At 29.0% G+C, this 27,825-nt stretch overlaps 1 protein-coding gene across 2 annotated transcripts in view; it reads left to right on the top strand.

Moving 5' to 3' along the window:
* Positions 1–15,577: 15,577 nt before the first annotated feature.
* Positions 15,578–27,825, top strand: part of LOC123301842 (thyroid receptor-interacting protein 6) — a 303,615-nt gene continuing 291,367 nt past the window's right edge. For both annotated transcript variants that reach the window (XM_044884771.1, XM_044884765.1), the window contains exon 1: positions 15,578–15,604. The gene's annotated coding sequence lies outside the window, so the exon portion shown is untranslated. The remainder of the gene's footprint in view (positions 15,605–27,825) is intronic.

The following is a 27,825-nucleotide window of genomic DNA, read 5'->3' as shown; positions in this document are numbered from 1 at the left end:
TTATAATTTTTTCAAGATGAGCTATGCAACCCATGGAGTACTATTCAATTGATAATTAACGATAATTTGGCAAATTTTATTGTGTTTAGTATTAAATTGTTGTATCTTATTTAGTATTTTATTCATTTGATGAGTGAAGCGCTACAGATTGGTAATTGGAAAAAGTAGAACGATAATTTTAAAGACTCGGAGTATTATTGTAACTACGAATTGGCTAGGTTGAGATTGCCGACTATAGAGGAGTTGGTTAGATTCTTCAGTTTAAAACCCTTAATCTATTTTTCCTAAATTCCCACAGGTTAAGTGATTTGATTGAAGGAATTGATAGGTAATGTGGCCACCTACTTGGCGTGTGGCCTATTCTGTTGCTCTTTAATACAAACCTAGTAAACTCTTAAACCAACCTCACAAGATATTAAACTTTTAAGCAATAGCTTTGAAGCTTTCCCAGTATAAGCAAATATTTCTTCGATATCCATTTCAAAAATCTTATCCCGAAATTTTAGAACATTACCTTGCCAGTTTTTACGTTAGCACTGCATCTCTCCTACAGTTTCGTCTTCCTCATTGTATTTACCGTAGTTATTTGCCATAACAATGTCTTGTAATAATCCAGTGATTTTCATTTACCAATAATTCCTTAAAGAAAATACTTTTTAAAGTTGACATGACACACCCGGCTATAATTGTAACATAGTTGTGTGTACATAAGACAGTTACAACCGTTTACATAGTATGGAACAGTATGATGATAGTAAATGTACTATGATTTCTTTTTTTTTTTACTTTATCCAACCATCATTTTCGTATGTTTTTCCTTTTATATACGACGTAAAAATCATGTTTCTATCTTGTTTCGGTCGCGGTGGGAATATTACTACAGGATGTGTAAAAATTTAAAAAAAACATTTTTTTTTTTTGCCGATTGAAGACCTTTATGCACATGTATGAAATAATCTTTATATATAAAAATTACGTGTCACGTTTGTCCACTATGGACTCCTAAATTACTGAACCGACTTTTTACTGAAATTTGATTTGCACACCGTGTGCAATTTGATCCAACTTGAAAGGATAGCTTACATCTCAATTTATAGTCGCAATATTATTTTATTGCAGTTATACAGTTACAATTATCTGATAGCTCCAAACGATTCAAACAGATGGCGATATCTATTGACTGGATTGAGTTAGTATTAAATAGATGGCGTTATGTTAAAAATACAAACGTTTCATATAAACTACAATTTAATAACATAATAACCACGTGTTGCTGAAGCTAAGATATAGCTTAAATTTATTTCTAACAATGCACGCCCTCCAAAAGCAAGATAATCTGAGAATAAAACTTACCCAACGATAAATATTTTTTTGAGAGAAAATAAAGTTGCATTCCTCATCTTTATCCTACAAAATATTATTTGTGTATGTGAACATTATTTTATTGAGGAGAATGAAATCTTGCGAAGACTTTTGTTAGGTGAATATTTTGTTAGATGTAAGCATTCTAAAATTTTTATTATTATTATCTATTTGTGAGGTTTGATTTCTGATTAATGACTGCAAAACGAATTTGGTGATGATTTTGAACTTCATCAATCTATTATACAGGTTATTTTGAAATCGATGAGTTTTACACTTCATAATAATCCAAAAGATAATATTATAGTTTGTTTTGCCGCTCTTAATTTTACCTTTAAAAGCAGGTCTAAATGCTAAAATTGACCATCTCTAATTTACAGTACGTTTTGTTTATCACAAACTCATCCCAAAATTTTTTTCGGATAAATAATGATATAAAAGTACTTATAAAAGTAAAAAATTTTTTTTCGCTTAGGCTCTTGTTAATATTTCTCGATTATATACTAACAAAATTTTTTCAACAGAACCAAAATTAGTTAAATTACTAAATTTTTGTAAAATAATTAAAAGATTTATTTTAAACTAAAATTTATACTAACACATTGTATATTCATTAAAAAGATCAAATTTTGTTACGGTAAATAATAATTCAAAGTAGAATTGAAAGTAGGTATAAACCCACTCTCTGTGGGCATGGGATAATGATAATATAGCCTACACACGATTCCCTAATTTTTGTGTATTACTGTACTTAATATATAAAAAATAATCTCTTTGATGAAAAATTGTAAACGTGAACTTTTATTAATAACAAAAATTATGATATAAATCTTTTTATTAATTTGTTGAAGGTGTTTTCTTTGTTAAATTATATTAAACATAGACACATACGATTAGTTTTATTATTATTATTATTATTATTAGATCAGTGTAAATCGTCACTTGCATATCGAAAATAATTCTATTTTGAACAGCTTTGGAGTTACCGAAAGGTCGAGTAAGTCAGACATCTGTATAGAGTTAGATTTTGTGAGCAACAAAGTTTTAGTTCTTAGCGAATTATGGGCAATACAAATAAAATGTCAACGAACAAGTTTAAAAAATCAACATTAGCGATACTAGTGTTTTAAGACACATGGGGGCGTGGAAATTTTTGTAGAGTCTACTACCGGCAAATTTTTAGATTCGTCACTATTCTGGTTATTGTTTTCCTCTGCTTATAAATTTCCAATTAAGTCCAAACTTCACTAATACGTGCTTTACTCATATTTTTACACGAATTTTTTATCACAGTTAAAGACTGTTGGGCAAATGCAGTTATAGTAAACTAACCTCAAAATGCGTTTGGTGGATGGAATTTGTACAAAAGAAAGTTTCCGCCATCAAACGTATTTATGATCGTCGCTTTTTATGTCGATATTGCTACTTCTGTCTTTATTTTTAACCCAAAAATTGATTTCATCAAATCAATTTTGTCAATATAAAATGCAAAAATATTTTGTTGATTAAACCAAACAAGAATGTTCAATATCGAGTAGTTGTCGAAAGCCTTAGAAGCAAGTTTCCAATTATTGTATAATTAAAATGGTGAGCTGATAAGTGTCAACATCCTAATTAATATGGTATGGTATGGAAGATTAGCCTTATTATTTGAGAAAAGAAATCAAATTGTTTAATATTTTTTGGGAAACAGAAAACTTCTTTGCTAAAGAATAGTAGCATCCAACGAAATTTTAAACGCATGTACTATATTGCACTGGACTATTAAACATAACTTAACTTAGTTTACCATGAATTTCAAAGAAATCCTGTATGTTACTTTTACGTAGAATTTTTTGTGTATTGTAATTAATTCTCAGAAATGTTACTAACCATTCATTAACTGAGTGATAGACGAACCCTTATTAATTAGGAGTACACAAATGTAAGTGAGCACATTTTTCGTATGTTTTGTGTAAAACAATGCTCGCATAATATAAAAACGTATCTTGCTGCATAAACGCAAGTATCACTACAATATTTTCTGTTGCGCCTACTGGCGAGTGATAACTTTATCTTTAATACGTTTCGGTCGATACCTCAACGAAGTTGATACCATTTTTTGTTCGCACGATATCAATCAAGAAAAAAATGGCCACGACCGTACGTACATACGCACACACTTCTTCTTCATATTAATGTTAATCCCTTGCCCTGAAATTGAATCCATTTTAATAACTTCCTATACTGGGAAGTTAATACATCGGGAATCAGAAGTAGAAAAAGATGAAAACGAAAAGTAAAGAAAGTGTTGTAAATTTGGTGTGGGCGCATGGTTATGTCCTATTAAAAGTTTTGTCTGAAGAAAACTGACTGCACTCATTATATTTTACCTATTCAAATCCTGGTAGCGACCAATATAATAATGTGTCTGTTTATATGTATGTTTATAATAATAATATTGGCTGGTATTGGTTATTATTACGAATTACTTATAAGTTTATTACAATATGATGATGTAATTCATTTTATATGAAAATTATTTAAAGTTTACATTGGCTTATCAACTATAGTTTACTTAACGTTTGTGTTATCTGGTATAGACTGTTTGACGACTTATACGTCGCATATATCATTTGTTTACATTTTATACGTTCTTACTTTTTTATTTATTTTATCGGCTTATTTCGATTTGAAAGACATATTCTTTACTTAGTATGACTTTTTAATATAATTTATTGAACTAAATATCTTGTAGAAATTAGATTATGCTTTTGGTGATAAATTTTTGTTTTTTAGCTTTAATCCTTTTCAGTTTAATTAAATTAAAATCTGATGTGGACACTACATAACTTTTTTGTTTGTTTAATAGTCAAAATAAATTAAAGAATAGTCAAATGAATATTTTTATTAAAATGTGATAATCGAGAATCTTTGATTTAGATGTACGTTCATAGAAGTAAGAGAAGATAGTGACATCTTTCCCACAAAGATGAATGCCTTTAAAAGCTACAGATAGAATTACCTTTTTTAAACATGAAAACTTTTCATAAATACTCAACAGATATTATTCTAGGTATTTTAATAAATTTATTTAGGCATAGGAACTATCTGAGATAAAAAGCCTTTGACTATAAGTTTGTATGAATTTTTTTTTCTTTTTCTGGTCAATGAATCTTAACCTTAACAAGTTTTTTTTATACCAAACTTTATCCGAATATCTATTAACATCAATCAATATACTAACAATTCAATATGAATTATTAATGCAAATACTAACAATAGTAGTACTGATAAGTGTAGGATTCCCTTTATATAGAGAAGAAAAAAATAATATAAAATTCAAATTAAAAATAAAGAATCTTATTTATTTCATATTTAACATTCCATCATAAACATTTATTATTAGACTTTAAATTATTTTTGCTTATTAGGAAATTCTTTCTCTATAAAGGTTAATTAAACTAAGTTTAACAAACAAAAATTTATTAATTGAAATATTTTAATCTTTTATAGTCATTTCTGTTTATAAGTGACTAAAATATATGCCGTGGGCCAGAAAAGGTGTTGAATAGGTATAATACATACTTGAAACATCGTGAGTGGCTTCCTTTTGACGGGTCTACCAAACTTCTCTCTACGACCTTTTTTTGAAAGTACTTCATTTGCAAAGACAAAATATTTTATTGTTTAATAATTATTAATGTTATCAAGTAGTTATAGTGTCCGACAAATTCTCTGTCGTGTCTTTTCAGCGATAGCTTAAAAATTACGTTATCATGCTCATTTGAAAACGCAACAGTTACAAAAAAATTCGTTGAGGGAAGTTTGGTAGACTCGCCAAAAAGAAGCCACTCACGAAGCTTCAAGTATGTAATAATCATTTAACAAAGCACCTTTTCTGTCTATTATACACACACAAGTTATAAGAAAATTTATAGTAATGCTGAGATATGAACTAAAAATGTTAAATTTTCGTTCGTTGTAAAATCACTGTAATCTGTCAATAATTATTTTAAATTTTCTAAGATAAGAAAATCTATTTCTAGATGAGATATCAATTAATATTAACGGTTTTTTTTATTTATTCTTTTCTATTAATACAAAAACAGTTTTTTTTAACAAAAAACGTTTTCCAATTTTTTTAAGTTCATAATTAAATAAATTTTAAAATACTAGCGTTTATACTTGAAAATGTTGCATATGAATAAAAGATTTAATCATTAAAATCTCGTTGGTATTTTATAAGTATTATTAGTGTATATTTTATGAATGTTCTGTACTTTCATTTAAATGTTATCGATGTCAATGTGTATTAAAGTGATTATAAGCAATTGTAAGCAATTTGAATATCATTTTATTGACTTTCCAGTATAGGTAAGTTCTTGAATCGTGGCCAGAACAATATATTAACATCGCTTTGTGTATGTCTGTCCAGGGATAGTTTTTTGTTCACAATTCTCGCGAATGAGTTAACAGCTATCTCGGATTTACGTCAATCGTTGCGTAATAATATCAAGATGTGGTGAAAAAACTACTAAAATCGGCAGTTTTATGAGTTTTTATAATATAAAACAAATATTTTTTCCAGTGCCGCGTATTAATCTCAGTACTTCCTGTATAGATTATCCTATATCAGTGCGTATTTAACCTCTAAGCTACTCATCTCTGTTCCAATATAACAATTAATATTGTAGTGTTTTAGGCAGTTAGGAAAAGTTATTTGCATTGCCTAACATATGTGACCGTGCTAACATATATTATCAGCCTGTTATTTTTGATGTTGACATCTAGAAGTATAAAAAAGCTTGATAATCACCTATATTTTGTCTGATGTTTGAAAGTTTAAAATCTGATTAATTGTAAAACAAATGTTAGTAAATATTTGTGTTAATTCTGGCCATTTCTTCATTGTCTTTCCAATTTTCTATTGTTTAATCTGTTGATATGAAAGATAAGATAAATATTTTTCGTTTCGTCTAAACTTTAATACACCCGATAATGTATACAATGTTACAATAGTGTTTCAATTTGATTCTCACAATGTCCAATTAAGAGACCTAGAGAGAATACTACTCAACAGGCAGAATATAAAACTGTATGGTCGTCGGTCTCGGTATATTGTATTTTTATTTTATTTTAAACGAATAGTATACCAGGTGTCCTAGACCATCCGTACCACCCTATTATTTGTAAAAAATAAAAAACACGTATCTAATATTTTGCGAAACTCTATCCAACAATATCAAAAATGTCCCCAAAAATTTTTAAGAATTGCTATATATTAAACAAAAGTTAAAAATCAAGAGTATTATAACATTTGTCCAACATTAAAAAAAATAATTTTTTCCTTCTATTTTTTGAGTTATCAGACTGCATCCGAGTAACCAGATCCTAAATCTTAGACCAATAGCAACAGAATAACATGAAACCATCATGCCAACTATCAGATGCAGTGTGTCTCACATAATCTTTCTCATCAGAAAGCTAATCGTTAATCATGCAAAAGCATGATTAACGATGAATTTCAGTTGAAGAATATTGGACAAAGTCGAAACCAATCCAACTTATACTAAAACGCATGAAAATCGATGCCTATCCAACTTAACTCAAAATTTTGGAGATAGGGTGCTACATTAAAAATTTAAACGCAAATCCCTATTTTGTATGGCAGATTTGGAGTCTTCACGAAAAAATAGGAAGATTTTATTCGTATCATTATTTGCGCCATAGACGCAATAGACGCCATAGATGGCTGCAATCGGAGGAAGTAAAGAATTAACAAAAATGATGTTCTTCTCCGATTACAGCGCCATCTATGGCGAATCGCAAAAAATGTTTGTGACTAAATCTTTATATTTTTCATAAAGATTCTGAATCTGCAAAAAAATAAGGACACTTTCTCCTCACATGGCAAGGGGTTGAGGCATTTTTAGTATTGTTGGATAGAGTTTCGAAAAATATTAGATACATGTTTTTTTTATTTTTTTTTAGGTCTTTGAAATAATAGGGTGGTATGGATGGTCTGAGACACCCGGTATATTCACTTCACATTTAGTCTCCTATATAAATCACATGTGTTTGTAGTAAAACATTAAAATGTGGCCAATTCGTATTATAGTTATATTGGTTAAGCTCATTAGTTGAAAAATTCGTACCTTCATTAAAATTCTCAAATTAGATCAGCGTTTTAAATATATATGCAATACAGTATAATTCAAAAATGTTTAAAACTAATGATTTAGATTTTAATTGGACTAATTTATATTGTGAAAGATATGAAAATTCTTTTGTTAATGAAGAGGAGAAGACATCTTATTAATGGAATAGAATAAATTAAAAACTTTTTACAAAATATAACTCTAAAATTAATTTCGATTTATGTATGCCTTTCAAGAAAAGCTTACTCTTAGTTTGGATACCTTATTTATGTTTCGGTGAGGACTGAAACAAATTTCCGTATTTAGAAAATTAAGAAAAAGTTTGCTATTCACAGATGTTACACCAATAGTTTTACTAGGCCTACGTTACGTTATCCACTTCATACGTTATCCACTTCATACTTTCGATTAGCATAAAATAATTGTCATGTTTCAATTAAAATCTGGATTCAACCTTTCTGCCATTCGAAATAAGTATATTTATCGCTTTCCAATGATGTAGACTTCGTTCAGTAAACATGACAGAGCTAAAAAAATGGTGGCTGTTTCAAAAAATGGAAAGTGTAAAGTCAGATCTATTGGCTTCATCGTTTTGAATCTTTTCATTTTCACTTCAAAATAGTAATCATCGTCTTAATAAATCCTCGAAAGGAAACATACGTTCATTTTAGCTCAGTTTTCTTAAAAAAGAGAGCCATATTAGGTCTGGTTTTTTGAATGTTCAAAAGCTTTTGCTAATATTTGATCTAGTGAGTCACAAAAACATACAATCACATACAAATTTAAACAAGTTTGTTTGTTACGTTTTCACACAAAAATTAATGAATGAATTTGAATGAAACTTAACAATAATATAGCAGCTTATACATCAGGATAACACACAGGCTATAATTTATAAAGATAGGAATTACCTCCTCGATTCGCGGAACGCGGAACGAATAATTTATTTAGAAACTGGCAGTTAACCGCCGGCTTCACCAAAATAATTCTATTTAAAAAGCAAAGATTAAATAGCTTGCATTCATTATTGCTAGCGTTGCGAGTGTTATGGAAGGGGGATAAGTGAGAGCAAGGAAAGTGAAGGCTATATCGTGGTGGTCTTTACTTTTAAAATGGAAATTGAAGCTGGCATGTATCATGCGAGTCTGGCATAAAATTGATTCAATTTTATAATTTCTAGTTTTTAGGTTTATGTTAGGTTTTATCTGTTTTGGGGCGATTAAAACCAATTCTCCCACAAAACTACAGACACAATTTTTAAATCATTGCGTACTATTAGACGAATAAAAGTAAAATCGAACGACGTGTTCGTTAACTATACATCGGTAACTACCACATTTTTTCTCATTTCAATTTCTTGTGTGTTACTTTTTCTGTTTGTGTTTGTTTTTAACTATTTGATATTATTAAATCAAGTTTAACAACGTTTCAAAGTTAAACCTATATAAACACACACACTCGCACACACTGCAAACCGTATAGTGTGTGCCTGTCAATCAGTGGTCGACTTTTTTTTCTGTATTAACTTCTTATAATGAGTATTGTTCTCTTCGTCATCAAATAAATATATACCCACCGAAATAAAAAAAGGTACAAAGTCTGTGCAGTACGTTGTGGCGTCTCTCGTCACAATCAGTTATAAAATGCATTAATTAAAAAACAAAAATAGGTTTCTTCTTAATTGGCAAGAAACAATCCACATTGACATTTTGAAAAATTAATTTTACTTGACTATATGTTTTGTTCGTTTTTTTGTGTACGACTGTTCTTGTCTTTTGATTTTATAATTTATTGTTTGTTTTTATTTGATTGGATATAGTTTTTTATGTTTTTAATTTCATTTCCGTGAGTATTTTTTAAATTATTTATTGTCAATTACGATAAGTATTTGGCAAAGAATACGTAGGTCGTCTATTCAATTCGAAATAGATTTGAGGGCGGATTTATCTCGGCTAATTGGAAAATTGTTAATATAAAACTGTCCCAAGCATATAACTAGATTTGAGGCCGGATTTTTCTCGGCTAATTGGAAAATTGTTAACTAAAGTAAATTTTGTAAAAAACGAGGCAATTTTGTGTTTTTTGAAAAATTTCTACAAATTAAAACTAGTGAATATTCAGAAATTAATCAAAAATATTGACAAAAGACTGCGAAGTAGTTGTGAGACACCCAAATGTATCACTATCTTACGGTTTATATTTTGGGGCTCAAGCATTCATTTATAAAATAAAACAGAAATATTTCGAACAAATATTTAAAATTAATGACATAATCATCATTTAATTAAAGCAATTCATGTCATAGAAATGTTAAACCCCTGAATGTAAATTTTAATGTTACTTTCATGTTCTAAATGACCACAAACAATGTTTAGAAGGAATGTCAATAAAACAAAAGTAAAATTATGTAACAAATTTATAAAATCATCATGATAGGATAAGGTCGTTATAACACGTATGCTGTACAGTAAGTAAGCTAGACAAAGCAACTATATATATACATGTTTTTTTACTTGAAACAAACACTTGGATAGATGACTGAATGGTTGGTTGGATGGATGATGGCATTAGAAGGGCCCTTATCTCTTCTACACTCTGCTTGCTCTGTTGCTAACTAAATATTGACAAATTCAACTTATATTTATCCATATAGATATACCTATAAACAGTTAAATGACTCGAATCAACTATACTAACAACGAATTATTATTTGTTACATATAGGTTCAGATACAACATTGTAGTGTAATACGGGTCAATTGGTACTTCTCTATTCCAAAGATAAATTTCGATTTTTGGCCCAATTTTCTAGATTAAGTTTTTGGAATTATGTTCCTTATCGCACGTTATCGTTCTGATTTATTTTCTGCTTGGGAGGTAAAATCAAACAAAGTGAAACAAAAATACGACACCAAAAACCGATATGTAGGTTACCTAGGAATTTAGAATTTAGTCAATCGATTCTGCTTACCATGAATTTTGAGAAAATGAAAAAATATTTTTTTAACTCTCAATTTGTATTTCTCGTCAAAATTTTATGTTTTGTCAATCAAAGAAACTGAGTTGTGTCATAATAAATAAGCTGATCATACCAAACGTATTGTACGCACATATTGGGTTGACAACTAAATCAGAATGTATTTTTTAAATTAATGCTACATTTAATTCATTCAGTAAAAACTAAAAGTAGCTATAAAATTAAATTCTTTAAAGAATCAAACAAGTATTTGACTTAATTTATACTTTAAATTTGAGAAAAATATCTTGTAAATACAAAACGTAAGTGTTACATTTATAATGTACCAAGAAAGGTACGAAAGGAATAAAGTTCCGATTTCGACTTCCAAGTAGTCATCATCTGTATGAATTAGCTATAAATAGCGTATGTTACCCATTGCTAATTTTGTAACATCTGGTATTTTGGTTTGTTTACAATTTATACTTTCCAAGTATCCGACAATTTTGACGTATTCGAAATACGTATTTATATATTAAAAAAAATAATCTAGGAAATTGGCGCAAAAATCGAAATATATTTCGAAAAATCCTAGAGTTTTAGAAAAATTCTAAGATGTTTAAAGAAAACAAAATTGGAATAAGAGGAATTTCAGGAATCCCACCAATCATGTTGCTGAATATAATTGCCGTGTCTACCCTCACTCGTACTTTTTAGGGGAATACAACAATATCTGATAGGCTCAAAAATAACTGGCTACTAACGACATAATTTCCTAGAATATTTCCTTTAAAAAAATAAAGTTGCTCACATGATAAAATGAAAAATTTTCCAATTCAATTTTGCAAAATTTCTTTGCCTTATTCTGGAACTATATAATTAATATCGTTTAAAACCGGCTATTAAAAATTTTCGAGGCACGTGGTTTTCATAGGCTTGAGAGAACGTCGACAAATTTCAATATGGTTTCCTAAATGTCTCAACTGAAGACTCTTATACGAATCAATCAACAGATTCTTGTTTTCTATAATGCACAGCTTTTCGTTGCATTTTCATAGGCCTTTGTGCTGATATCGATTTCAATGTTTCTTTCGTTGAAATTTTAAAATGTGCAAGAATAGATGGCAAGATATTTTCCTGTTTTTCTATTTGTACATTTAAATCCTTCATATTTTCGTAGTTTTTGATATTATCCAAAAATTAATTTCACTTGATGATGTAATAAAATATTTTTAGGACAAAGGCCTATTATCAAGTACCTTTCTATGAAATCACATATCTGAAAATGTCAACTCAGTGACATCTCAAAGTCGATGTTTTTTAGTGGATGTGATCTCCTCTATCTTCTCAGAACTAGAAAATTCACCAATACTTAGTTGAGATAAATTTAAACGTTTTGACTTTACAATAACTCGTAGGGTGATATATATAAACCTTTATGTTACAATATTCTAAATGTATATTTGTCTCATTTACTTAGAAATTAAACACATCAGATGAAATTCAACGTAAAACCATATTGACATAACGCATGTATACAAATATGTACATTCAGACATAACATGCCTTAGTCTATCTACCTATTCTGATTATATTTTGTATGTATTAGTAATTATCCATGGAAAATTTTTAAATGCATTATTAAAAATATATATATTATTTTTATATAATAGTAGTAAAAGATTTTAGTTAAATTATGATGGGAGAGCTAACTTTTGATTCTCGTTGATTTTTTGCAAACTTTTGATTATAAATATTGTATTAAAAAAAATCAAATTTTTGATCTCAATATACGGATCATCCATTTATTACGCCACACGTTAAGGTAAGAGAGAATCATCCAAATGTATCTTTATGTGACAAGGGGCAAACCAATATCACAAATCGTAATATTGGTGTGACGTAATTTATGGATGGTCCCATACAATAAATATCCAATCGTTAATAAAGTTCCTCTGCAACTCGAAAATGTGTCTGCATCCCTGTCATCATCATCTATTACAAAAATGGAGTAGTGATTTTTTTTAAAACACTCATCGGAAAAACGCTCTTCCTTATATATCAGGAAGAAACCACGCCACGAGTTTAAAAATGACATGAAAAGAAACTTCACTTTCAGTTTTAAAATAAGTAATATGGGTGGTCCAGGACACCATGTTCATGAATATTCTTAGTAGGAAATTCCAAGCTTGACGATGGAAATGAAGTTACTCCAGCATTGGTTTGCCAAGCGTTGCAATAAATCACACCTTGTCTAGAAAGGTTTTACCTAAACCTCTGCCTTATCTAATAAATCAAGATTTGATTAACGTATAAAGTGTTATCATCTAAAATGTATCAAATGTTACCATTATGAGTAAAGGCATTTAACTTTACAAAGCCTGGTTGCAGTAAAATTGTTGATTAAATACTCTACTTAATGTGCATAAATATAAGAACTGATTAGTAAACGCAAATGTCAAAATCACATAAATTATCACTGGAGTCGTTCCAGATGAAAATATGATATGCAATATTTGTCATCCAAGGTTAAAAGGATGTTATCTTTCAATAATACTACAAAACTGGACGAGTCTGGATTTACGAGCTTGATCCAATGCTCAACAACAATTAGTATCCAAAATTTACCAATCTTGGCCCAGTTGTTTTTGCTCTATGGGTAAAGATATACACGTTCCCCTGTAGTTTAAGCATCTTAATTTAATAACTATATCAAACATACCTGTCCTAATATAAGCTAGCGATCTCTCTCTATGCGATCCTTAATTTATGATTGTCCGACTCGCACTTCACCATTTTTTTTATGTGAAAGACCAACACCAAAATCAAATAAGAGAACATAAAATAATAGGAATGTGTGTAAATAACAATTTTGTTTGACCATTTAATAATTAACCCGCTTCAAGTTGTAGGTACTTGTCAATGTAAATAATCATTGTATTTGTATGTTATATTTATATTTATTCATATTCCTCAATTTGATTTTCATTAAAACAAATATTAAATTTTAATAATTTTTATTATTTGATTGTAATGTTTGTTTTGTTTTCTGGTTCTTTCTATATATTAAGTTTTAGTTTTAAAGTTTTAGTGTACAGTGTAAGATGTGGAGATGAGACCGAGACGTTATTTTTAAAGAAACGATTCAAGATTTTTATACCTCTCGTTTCATTTTGTGTTATAAGAACTAATAATAAAAGATGCACAACACAAGTTAAAAATTTAATCGACCTGGCTTGTGGTATTCAAGGCAAGGCTGTTATTATAAATTTTACTGGTTTAAAGTGAATATGATGATCGGATCTTTAAACTTCTACAGGCTTTTCTGTTTCCAGTTATTACAAATGGAATACATAGTGTCACCAAAAACGCACATTGAAATATATCTACTCTATATAAATCCGTGCGTTTTTGAAGTGAAAACTTTTAGGCACGTTGAGCACTTTTTGGATGAACAAAAATCAACTCGCGTCATCGTCACGCTCTGTACATAACACATTGAAAACAACGATTCTCATCCGATCACTAAAGTTAAATAACATTGAGCACACTTAATTCAAGGATGGGTGACAGCTTGAATAAAAACACTGTGTGTTGTTGCTTTTTTTTATTATTTATAATAATTTTTTATATATTCGTTAATAATTTCAATTGACAAATTATGAAATTTTAATTATTAATACTATAGTTAATACCGTCTACAGTCCCTATGACCGACTATCTTTTTTTTTTTAACTTTTTTTTTTTTAAAGTGTACATACATAAAGCTACGTATGCGTATAAAGCTACTGAATAGAAAACTATCATATAGTTTCGCTATAGAGTGACCATAGTCGAGTGAACGTTTCGTATGCTTAAAATCTATCCGTATAGTTGAATTCTACCCTAGTTTTATTAACTATATTATAGTAAAAGAATAGACTATATGAAAACTAGAAGCTATACGATCAAAAGTGGACAGTTGTATAGCTGATAGTTTTGATATTTGACAGTTAATGCCAGTTATGTAAATATCATTTTAAACATATAAAATGAATGTCTCATCAACAAAATATAGTACATTAGACACGGGAAGAAGACTCCGGGCATTAATAAATTCCTTAGCAAATAGAAGTTTCTAATATTCCTCATACAGGACTTTCTTTCTAAATAGCTTCAGCCATCTCAGATATGCAATTGGAAGTTATAGATTTGCCTATACCATAACAAATTGATAAGGAAATAATAGCTACATATAGATTTTGAATGTATGGCTTCACTTTCTCCAATAAATAATCAAAATCTTGTAAAATCATTTTACAAACTCAAATTTCGAAATTCGAAGTTCACGTAACAAATTCATTTCTATTTTATTATGATATTGGTGCCTTCGCAATATCCAAGGTTTAGTATAAAGATACCCGTTTTGTCTTCATACTTTCTGCACAGTAAGAAGTTTTTTATGGATATCACTATGTCAGTATGGACCTATCTGTGTACTGTATTGAGGGAATAGTAGCATTAGCAATAGTCATAGCGGACGAGTCAATGCAGTATGGACGTTGGGCTCATACTGGTTGGCGATACCCACAACAATTTTAGTGAATAGCCCTATTCAATACTGTAATATTACTTATGCTAACATATGATGCTAAAGTACCTGTTTCTATACAATATTAGCATTGTAGTGAACGCTTTAAATTGCATACCGTGTGCCTGTCGTTAATGATCACAAGATCAGTAGCAATCTTTTTATTTGCAAATATCATGAAATAAAAATGCATTCAGAATTATATTCTGCAAAAATGATTTTTTTTTAAACTGATTTGTGCTATAAGAACATCAAAAATAAACTATAGCATCTATATTATACTAAAATGTACGTCTAATTATGACTCCTAGTATGAACTCCTGTATTGCAATATTTCCGTATAGCGTATAGTTTGACCATAGTCAAGTTAAAATTTAGTGTATAGTCGGGTATAATTGGAGCTAGTGTGAACAGATGTGCTAATTTACTATACCTATAATGAAAACTAAGAATATGATGGTTTTTTATCCCGTGTATACGTAGCTTAACCTTATTTATATGTTAATTTTTATTTATAATTCCAAGTATTCATTCTTAATTTTTATTTTCAGATATGCTAGGCATCAAGAATACAGTGGTAAGTTTTTATATCAAATTTTATTTCGAAAGGAAAATAACATGTCCGTGAATGTAGGACATGTTAAAGCATATTTTGATTGTGAACAATCAGAACAGTAAAATTAAAATTGTTTAAAGAAATTAAAAAGAATTATGCGTACTTATATAACAACATAAGAATTATACAACATTTCATTTTAATTTGTCAAAAACTTTTATAAACACTTAAAATTAATAAGAAGTACAAATCTTAGTGGAAAATCTATTCCGAAGATATAACAACTACATAGAATTCGAGTAGAAAGTATTATAATAGTATGGTGTATCTTGTGAATAACAACCATCAGAATAGCATAGCAAATGTACACGATATTATAATATATATTTCGACTCCAGAACCAGAAGGAGGCCTCTACTTGCAATGAGTACATACATACATACATAAATATATTATATTATATATAGCACAGCGAATGAGTTTCATTAAAGACTAAAATTTTAATAACATTCACATTGTTAAAATGTAATTACAATTAAAATTAATTAATCTTCTCTATGTATTTTATACATTTGTCGGCTAAATTACATTTTCTGTATATATGTACTGTGTGGCACCCATTTTGCTTAAATTTGCATAAAAAAAAAGATTTTCTTAGCTCACGAATATTTTTTTATCTTACCAGTATTGAGATTTCCAAATAAAAGATACTCTGTCTAGCGTTAATAAGAACTCACGTCTTTGATAAACAACCTGTTGCTCAAAAAAACATCAATGCACATCAGTAGTTTTTAGATACTTTAGTTTTATACACTCCACTATGTTTCCGTTAAAAAAAATTTTCAAGGTTTGTTATTTTTTGTTACCATGGCATCAAATTTTATTAATTTTCTTAATATTTGTAAAAAATATTTCAAAAATCAAAAATTTGAAAAAAATTATCTATTATTTGACATAAATTAATAATAATTTTCAATTTTTGTTATTTTGTTTCTATGGTGTTGAAAATGCATTTTAATTAAAAAAATTACTATTTGAGCTTGACCCAAATGAACTCAATAACAAGTGAAATTTACAAAATTTAAAAAATATCCGACAAATTTTTCGGGTACGGAACCCTTACCTGGCATTTAAAATATATCTAAGAACACTCCATTAAATTGCCTTTTTTCTTAAAGCCTTTTCTAAACTGAGCCAATATGGAAGATCATTGCCAATTTTTAGTTTTTTCGGGTATGGAACCCTATACTCACGCTTGAAACATAGCTCAGAACATTCCCCATTAAATTACCTTTGAAACGAAACAAAAAAAAATCGATTCATCTTACAGTAATAAATAGGCTTTGAACTTATAAATAAAATTTTTATACCATGTATATATGAAATATATCAAGGTATACTAAGTTTGGCTCTAAGTTTGTAATGCTTAAAAATATTGTTGCTATGAACAAAATTTTGGTATAGGTGCTTAAAAAATCACCTAATTAGTCCATTTTTGGCTGTCCGAGTGTCCTGAAGACACATCTTGTAAACCGTTTTAGAGATAGAACCAAAATTTTCCTTATAAAACAATAAATAACTTTTGTTTGAAACATATTTTCGTAAACACCAATGTTTACCCGTGAGGGTGCAAATTAGGCTAGAGTGTTATATAGTATGTATTATATGGGAATATCAGTTATATGTGTATGACACCACAGTCGTGTTATGTATACATTGGCTACCTAAGAGTCACTTATCTTTCTATACTTACAAGACGTAAAAAAACAAACGTCACCACCGGTCCTATCTCTTTATTAATAAACAAAGAATTTAATAAAATTCTGAACTGATCAATTTTTGTTAGTATAAATTTTCAAATAAAAATTAATAATAAATTTTGATGTTTATATATACTACGTAGATACATCGTACATATGTAATGATCATTGCCAGCCATCAAAAGCCATTCTGTATAATCTGTTTAAAACAAAGAGAACAATATTTAATATTAAATTGTATCCATCTTTGTTTTATTAATAATATCAAAAAGTTTTGTGTATATGTTCCACGATTCTTTAATTATATAAACTTATATTAAATTTTTCATACTTTTAAATGTTTGCATTATTATTATTATTATTATTAATTTTTTTATTACTTTTTTGTTGTTGTTGTTGCCTGACTGGCTGTATGTATGTATAATAAGTGCTTTACTACGTACACATACTACTATTATATAGTACTACCTACTACAATACACATATTTATAGGTTACAGTTCGTTCGTGGTCAATTCGAAGTACTCACAAACTGGTGTTATTATTTAAATAATTTTTATTAAAAAAGAGGAATATTTATATTATTAAAATAATTAAGCCTGTTTGGAAGTCAATCGAACAATCATAGTTTAAACTATCAAGGGTGTACCGATCGGGTGCTCTGATCTATCTTCCTCCCTAGACGTGGATTTACCATATATTTCAATGGCTAAGTTTGTGTTTATATCCAAATAATGTTAATTTTATGAAAGTTGTAGACCAAAAATTTTCGTTTAGGCTAACGAAAAGAATATCAGCTTTAACTAAAATGATAAAATTTCCGCGTGGCGAATATTTCAAGAAATTCATATATGTAATGTCCTCAATTTTGTAATTCAGGCATGTACTAGTAAAGCCACGAATTGGAACTAAATTGGCAAGGGATTGCAAGTGACAAAAGAATTGAAATACAAATCTGATTTTTTAAAGAAATACATAGAAATTTGTTTTTCTGAAGTGTTCTGTCAGAAAGTATGCAAGAGAATTTTAACGTTCGCCAAAAAGTTTGACATAAGTTATATACACATAAACCTCGAAATTTTGTGAGCATCCTAATCAACAGTGAAATGCTCTCCACTTTCTTCCAAAGCCAGAGCGAAAAATTAGGGAATTCAAATCTGTCTCTTAATTTCAATCTATGACTGATTTCAATCTATGAATATATATATCAGCAATCTCGGAAATGGCTCCAACGATTTTCATGAAAATAACTATTTTTTGGAGCGAAAAATCTATCTAGCTAGGTTTCATTTTTAGAAAACGTCGTTGTATCGGTGTTTTCAGGAAAAACTGACAAATTGACCAAAATATGACTCTTCCTGACATCTATTGGCTACAAAATAAAGTACATAACCGGGACATTCAAATTGGTCTTTGTGTGGATACATTTTCAATGGTGCTTATATAAGTGATAAAATTTGTGCCAATTTAACTCAAAAAATACCGAGCAAAGCTCGGTCATCCAGGCACTAAGCTATTCGCCCATTGGCATATTCATTCGAAATATCGCTCATTGGCATATTCATTTTTGGTGTAACGTTCAATTGGAAACTACATGTTAGGAGTGGGTCGTCATACAGTGGCATTTCATTTTCGCTAATTATCGTAGTTTTAACAAATCTTTAATATCAGAAACAATAAAGACAATCGTCACGTGAAATTTATCACCCAGTCTAACAGCAACGTTGCGTTTAACGGAACTAACGCAGAATTTTTAAAATACAATAACTCTTACGAAACTACAACAACGCATCTAAATTAAAGTTACAAGACAGAAGGTAATTTCGTCGTATGTTATTTTGCTGTTTTTAAAAAAGTAAACAATTTTAATAAAATAAATAAAAATACTTAATATGAATTATTACACTGTTAATGTGTGTTTACATACAAATATATTACCTCATAAATAATGTTAATTAAAAAAAATTGTGGGCTGCTTTGGCAATAAAAGCTATTGTAGAGCAGAGCAGCATGTGTATTAAAAATTTAAAAACGTCACCATCAGCATCACTAAACCAACTGTTATACAAAATACATGCGAGATGCAGTTAAAAATAATTTATTTGGGCTGACTGCTAAAGTGAATATTTTGTGTGTTCTATTTCTGTTGTTAATCAATTATTACTAAGTGTATTTACTAATATTAATATTATATCCCGTTAATAATTCAGGAACAGAATGATGAAAATGTATAGATATACCTTCTACTTACTGATTGCTCTTAAATAAAAAAATAAATAAATATAATCGGTCAAGTTTGATTTTACATTAAATAATGATCCAGGCAAGATACATTTTGTAAATTTGCGACAATGTGAAATTACTTTTTAGAGAATGTAAAATATAAATTTGGTCCAGGGATTTATATTAGATAGTGAATGATATTAGAAATAATATTACAAAATTGGAACGAAAAATTGCAAAAAATTTCAAACCAAAAAAGTAATGAAAGAGAACCATTTGATTCTAATTCTGTAAAATTATGATTTAGCAGGAAATTTTAGTATTGCTTTATTTTATAATCCATGCTATTTTGGAAAAACGTTGTTCGTAGCGATTCCCAAATTTTGATTTTCAAATTTCAATGTAAATTTCCTTTTTGGCTATCCCTGAATTCATTTTAACTATAATGTGCAAAGAATTATGGGGCGTACATTAGATTTTCATTTCAGAATAACTTTTTTTTGCTATTTCGAGTGTATTCTTTAGTCATTCTTTTTTTTATAAGAGAAAATTATACGTGTGTGGAGAATTTGATTTTTTGATCGGAAGTAATTAATATTCAGTCAGATGAAGATATAAAAAAATTATATATATAATAACAAAAATATTCTTAAGCGAAGAATTCTCTTTTCATGAGCCAATTAAGTCTAGGATATGGCGCATAAAAAAAATCCATGAACTCGCTTCGTGCCGCGTGGTAAATAAGCTTCTGAGTCGATATGGAGCATTTTCTCTTGTAGGACATATATTTGGCAGAACGACCATTTTCGAGATAGAGGAGGAGGTGGTGTTGAAATCTGGGAAAAAAGTGGACCCTACCCGTATGGAAGCAACGGTTAGTCAAATCATGGATTTTTATAAACCGGCTGACAGACTTTATAGCGATTCCGGAGAAGGTTGATGTTGAAATAAACCGGAAAAGTGGATACTGACCGGATAAACTCAAGTGCGATTTTTTCGTTACAACTTGCACTTTTATAACAGTGGCAGACACCGAAGACTGGCCGTATGATGGTAATTTGAAATCAAATGTGAGAGAATTCCTGTAAAACAGTGTAAAGTAAGTATAAACTGAAAAAAATTACCGCTGGCCAAATAACTTCCATAACTTCGACACAAACGTTACACAATTTCGACGCGGCCGAAAGTTAGAGCTCATGGATTTTTTGATGCGCGATATCCTAGAGCCTAGAATAATATATTATTTTTTGTTAGAATACGCTTACTATTGTGTAGTTGAATTAGTTCTCGTTTTTCGCTGGTATGTAAATAAATCCAAAAGATTTCGAAGTACTACCTTGAACTATAAAAGCTACAGGTCATCGCTCTGCTTTATATAGCATTTAAATTTTCAGACTTGTGTCGTTATGTGTCTTCTCTTATTCTCCTATTCTACATTCATCAATCCTTGTTACTTGTTAAACCTTTTACTTTGGTAAAAATAATAGTCTTAATAATTTGGTACTGTATCCTAAATAAAATATCCATTAACTATACACTCTCTATTATACAATATTAGCTAGGGCGATTAAAAGTAAATTTGGCTTTTAACAGCTGTCTTATCGTTTTACTGTTGACAGATATTTGATGGCATTGTGTATATAAACACATATCTTTCTATTCAGTGGGTAATGTCTAGGTTCGGGAGGAGGGCGCTATTATTTTCTTCTTATTCTTGAAAAACATCCTTAACTATTTAGATAAGTGCGTCGAATTAAACATTAAATCAATTGGACAAGTTGATATTACAGAGAAACTGCGTCTTTTTTGCTTTGTATTTTTGTTGTATATCTTCTGTTGTTAGTTTTAATATTGAAAATCACATAATTTATTTTGAAATTTTTCTGTAAAATTCCCGTTTTATTTTTGCTTAATAATTATGCATTTATATGTATAAAGTTGGTATAGATGAAGCATTTAATAGTTTCATTTATCTAAAATTGAATCTTACTGTACTTTGTGAGAGATTTTACTGTACATAAGAATAGTTTTCTAGATATGTACTTTTATACATTTTATACGTGATTGTTGATGGTATCACTTACTTAGTTTTGTTCTAAGTGGCCATCGAATATTGTCGAGTTTTATATTTGTAAATGCAACAACCGATTGGCCCCAATCCAAAAAATGTCACTTTTATTTTTACTCCTACTTAGTGAAAGAATGTTTATGTATGAATATCTTCTTCTGCTATATACCCAAAAAGTATAGTTTTATGGATATAGAATTGTAGTTAACTTTAACGTTGTAGACGCATTCAATAACATGATTTACTTGCCTTTGTATTATTTAATGGTTGATTGTCCAAAATTTTTTTATTATTTTGGATTGATATTCGCAATTTTTATACCATGTATATGAAATATGCCAAGGTATTCTAAGTTTAGTCCCAAGTTTGTAACGCTTAAAAATATTGATGCTATGAACAAAATTTTGGTATAGGTGTTCATAAAATCACCTAATTAGTCCATTTCCGGTTGTCTGTCTGTCGGTCGCCTGTCCTTCTGTCATCACGATAACTCAAAAACGAAAAAAGATATCTGCTGAAATTTTAATAGCGTGCTGAAGACGTAAAAAGTGAGGTAGAGTTCGTAAATGAGAAACATAGGTCAATTGGGTCTTAGGTCCGTAGGATTAATGTTCCTTATAAAAAAATAAACAACTTTTGTTTGAAACATTTTTTCGTAAACATTACTATTTACCCATGAGAGCACAAATTAAGCGCAGGTTGTATAGTATATATTATATGGGTATATCAGTTATACATGTGTGACATGTGTGTATGTGTAATGTGACAGAGTAGCCAACGCTGTCTATACATGGTATTTCCACGATTAACTCAGTCAATTGTTTGTTTTTTGTTTTCGCATTTATTATTTTTAGAGTACAGTTTTTGTATTTTTTTAAAACGGTCATAAAAAAGAAGAGATGGCGGACTTGCATATGCGTGAGATATAATGATCCTCCGTGCCGTTTTCCAGCTTTTCTAAAAGTCTACTAGGTACGGTGAAATAGATATTGGTAAAACTAAAAAACGAAAAATTTTTTGACTTTTTAAAAGATAGGCTTTTAACTCCGGGAAACAAAGTGTCTATAAATTTAATCCTTTTTTAAATTTTAATTTTTGGCCAACCTTCATAAACGAATAAACTCAGAGTGAAAATTGAGTACATTCATTTATTTTCCTCTTAATGAAGAAAAATTGGACAACCATCGAATTGAATTATGTTTAATAATTTTCGTTAATGAGTAGCAGACAATTTTTTACATGTTCTGTAATAATTTTACTTTGTGTCATGGAAGAAACCTGACAAAGTATTTTAAATATTTTTAAAATATTGTTTTATATATTTACTCATTAAATACTTCAATTATGAATAATTTGTTTGTACTGTTAAATATGTATTTACCTTTTTTTATTCTTTAATATTTCGACATTGTTTTACGCATATTTAAATTTGTGTTTCTTGGAAATTATGTTTGTGCCTGTATTTAGTATGAACAACTGAAAAAACATTGCATTTTAGACGTACAAAGAGGAAATATGTGTTTGATTTCCAGTAAAATTTTATTAATAAAATTACAAAATTACAACTCAAAGAAATATCTATTTTATAGTCAATTACATAGATAGGCTAATTTTTAATACTTAATGTTTATTTAATTAATATACTATTCTTGTTTTCAATTAATTACTAGTTCGTTCTTTAAATGGAGTTTGTAAGAATTTTTCCAATGATAATAATAGTTAGCTCCAATGAAAAAAAAATTCAATATTTTTAGTTTATCGGCTATGCGATAATATTAATAAATTAGAATAATTTTTATAGTGGGTAAAAAGTAAATTTGCGTCCTTTTTGCGAGAGCTCTACGAGCTTTATGCTACATCCAACGAATATAATGCGACCATAAAGTATTATTTATTAAAATTGATATTATCGACACTTCTATACTTTTCACCGAAAGGTAAAGGCACGTTCAATTCGAGCCGTTAGATATTCAGTTGAGGACAACTTCTTGCATCCCCATTGTTCATTAAATATCTTGATTAGTGAGTAAAATTTCAATAAATATCATCTGAACATCAATTCTCGTTTGCGCCTATTTGTCTATGATGAATGGGACAACGTTGAATGAAGTGTTTTTAATTTAATTTCCCGCCTGCTATAATTATGCTACGTATGCAGAAATGTAGCAGGTACAAGACAGAAGAAATGCTTGCGGACCGGTCAGGCCTATAAATGACCCCGTAATATTAGATAATAAAATGGATTTCTGTGAAATTTTTTCTAATTCACCTTAAAATATTCTTTGGATCATTCTGATCAAAAGCTCTCACGGTCACAAAAATTTTTAAAGAGTAGTTTTCGATCAACAGGCTGTAATAACTAAAATGTTTTAAGTTTCGCTCGCAGATCGAAAAATTTCCGTTAAAAAAATTTGTAATCGTGACAGTTTTTGATCAGAACGATCCATATAACATTTTGGGGGCTGTTTGAAAAAGTTTCAAAAAAACCATTTTTCTAATCATATTTGTGTAACTATATAATATAATGTAGGTGTTGCTTTGATCGCCCATAGCTCGAAAACTACTCAATAAAAAGTTTTGTGGCTGTGAAAGTTTTTGTACAGAACGATCTGAAAAACATATCGGGGGCGATTTGAAGAAGTTTCACAAAACGCCATTTTCCTAGTCATATACTAAAACTATAATATATTTGAAGCATTGATCGCCCGTGGGTCAAAAACTACTCGTTAAAATTTTTTGTGGTCATGAGAGTTTATGATTAGAATGATTCAACAGAACATTTTAGGGTGGGTTACAAAATGTTTCACAGTAAGCCATTTTCCTATCTAATATTGCGGGGTCCTTTGCAAATATCCATCCAAAGCGACCGTGTAATATCCAGTAAGAGCATAAAATCATTAACTTTTAATAGCATGAAAGATTATTTGAGACATTTAATCTGCGACTCGTTTGTGTGTTTGTGTTGTGTAAAGAAAGATTTTTAATGACAATTATTTTACAAACTTACATTTTATTATTATTTAATTTTTTAAAATTTTTTTGAATGATATGAAACAAAATATGAAACTAATTATGAATTGACACTAATATACATTATTAAAAATTTTAATATACTGTATACAATATAAGTTTTATTCTTTATCAGTTTTACTAATTAAAATAAAGATGGCAGAAATTTAAACTAAAGAAACACACAACACTAGCATAAGATACCATCGAATGAATGATTATATGCTTGCATGTATTTAATATGTGTGTGTATGTGTGTCTGTGTTTGTGTGTGTGTGTATGTGTGTGTTGGGAAGTGAACAAGACAAGCATCTGCTTAATAAGTAGGATTTTATATACTTAGAAACAGGATTGTAAATGGTTATGTCATTTTTTGTATGCATAACAATTAAGATTGCCTAGGCTTCGGTAAACACATTTCTTCGAACGTTGATTGATCGTTCATTCTTTAGAAGTACATTATGTGAATAGTCTATTTAAGGAGATATGCGGATTGAACAATACTAGGGATTTCAATAAAACTTTATAAATACATTTTTTGATTAACAAAGTTTCCAAAAATCACAAAAAAATTCCTAGGTCACCGGACTTTTTATTATTATTTTATTGCTGTTCTATAGAACTTAAAATTATACCTTTACTTGGTTTTGCTTTTGTTCTTTACGAGCTTTAGTAATTTTTTAAAAAAATATTTCCTACAATTTTGCAAAGCGTTTTTCTATGTCTTATCAGTTATTAAATATGTGTATAAATTGAATGACTACTAAGATATTTTAAAGGACTCTGAAAGTCAAGACATTCCAAAGACTTGAATAGTCATTTATTTCTTTCCCTAAATACCAAGATGGTCCAACAGTTGTAATCAAACACTTTAATTGGCATCTAATGCGTATGTACTTGAAGCCAATTCTACTCTATTGAATTGACTATTTAAAAACAGCTTAACATTTTTGTATTATGTATTTTGAATTTATATTATTATATGCATGCAGTCTTAAAGATATACTGTTATATTTTGTTACGTCATAAAACCTGTTGGTTATTACGTAATAATATTGTATTTGCTTACCATAAAATAGTCAATAAATTATTTTGATATTATTAAAATAATTTGTTTATCGGTTTTATGAGAGTATAAAATGTTTAAGCATTAAATAATTTTAAATTTGTTTTATCTTCAGTGTTTCTTGTGAAGAGCAGCAAATTATAATCGAACAAGTTTTTCACCATGAAAGCAACAAATTGGTTTTTAGATAAATTTTATTGTTAGTACACTAGCCGTTACTCGCCTGCTTCATTAGGCAGTTACGCCTTTAATGATTTATTCCATGTTTCTCCAAAAAGTATCTGTCATTATTTAAAACATAATTTACTTACAATTGTAATATTTTGCTTGAAAGTTTGTCATCGTTGATCCCGAAAATAAAAAGTAGTAAAAGTAGCTTACGCAGTAAATTTTTTTTTGTGGTGGAAATTTTTTTTAATATTGCTTACTTATCTTATAATTAAATCGTTGGAAGGATTAAACTAAAATTAAATACAATTTTAATGTTAATTAAATTATCAGCGAATTATTTAATTTTTGAGAAAGTTATTGGTCTAGCCTCTCGATGTCGTATCCATCATGGTGTGTTAAAATACTCGTCATAAAAATGAGAAATTTTATAATGTTGAATTCTAATATAATAAAAATGTAAATAATTTCATTATAAAATAATTTCTTGTACTTGTTTTCAAATATAATTAAAAACTAAAATAAAATAAAATTTAATTAATTACGTAACTCAATTGTATCTAAATATATACATAATAATTTAAAACATCCCCCAGTAATAGAAACTGTGAAGATATTAGAAGGAACGGAAACTAACGCTAATGAAATCAGCTGCATGTGCGAGTTTTAATTAGCTGCCAAGGCTACCAACAACGTTTCCACCCGGAAATTCTGGCATTACAAGCAGTAATAGTATATATCTACGTATTATATGTATATGTATGTACACTGTTAGCGTACACTGACAGTATACACTCTTTCCTCTACGACCAATTTCTGACTCATACTTGAATTTGAATGTTTCTACCCCACTCTCATTTCTACCACCATTTCATACCACATTTATATTCTACAATTACAGACAGTTTAGTTATGTTGTTATGTGAGTACTTCTATACACAAGGTGCTCCACCAAAAATGGTACGCATCAAACGCCAAGAAATTAAAAATTGGCGTGAGCGTCTTAAGAAATGTATTCGTTATCAAACGTATTGAAGGTAATAAAATGTCTGTTTAGCGGGGATTCGAACCAAGAACTTCTTATGGCCAAGTTTTTTTTCCTCTTAAAAACAAAATCGAAATTGTCATTGTACATCAAAAGTGTATTTCAATTAGACACATGGAATGAAATAGGTAAAAAAAAAGTAGTAAACTACAAAATAAACTGCATAAGAATTCTCCGGAAAACTTTCAAAATTTTAATTCAGCGACCGCTGGACACAAAGATATCCCAAGTTGCCTAGACAATGTCAATTATATATTCAATTTGACCAGTTTCGTCAGTACCAAAACTTTTGTTTGTTAAGTAATCAATTATTGTGCTATTGTGTAGAATGTACATAAAATTTTTTTATCGATACCTATTAGGATGCGGTCAATAACTTGACTATTAGGATGAAGTTGATTCACTTTATCCTATTCAAATTACCTCATACATGTATCTTTATTATAGTTGAGTATAATACATTACATACAAGTGAGTAAGTAGTGTATATCATTATTTGAATGGCTACGAGTGAATCAAATATATGAGTGAGAAAAGTCTGCGGACGTGCGGCCTTACAATAACTACTATTTATACTTACAATTTTCACTCACTGACTAAATTTTGCTACGATTTCGTGTGTATATTGGTGTAACTTTTTTATATTTATCAAACCAAAATTTTATCTAGAACACTAAAAATGTGATGATAAAATTTTAATTTTACTTTTGAAGCCATAAATAAATTTTGTTTACTCCTAAACTAACCACCTTAGATGGACCATCCTGTAAACATTCACCAAATTATTTTTGTTCAATTTCTCTGGTAATGTTAGTCTGTATTCTGTTCAGTGTTTCATGCCTTGAAAACCCAATTAAAATTACGACTATTAATTATTAATATTTATAATTACTATGTATATAAA

The sequence above is a fragment of the Chrysoperla carnea genome, chromosome 1, assembly GCF_905475395.1.
Source record: "Chrysoperla carnea chromosome 1, inChrCarn1.1, whole genome shotgun sequence".
Classification (NCBI taxonomy): Eukaryota; Metazoa; Arthropoda; class Insecta; order Neuroptera; family Chrysopidae; genus Chrysoperla; species Chrysoperla carnea.
This window is presented reverse-complemented; position numbering and strand designations above follow the sequence as displayed.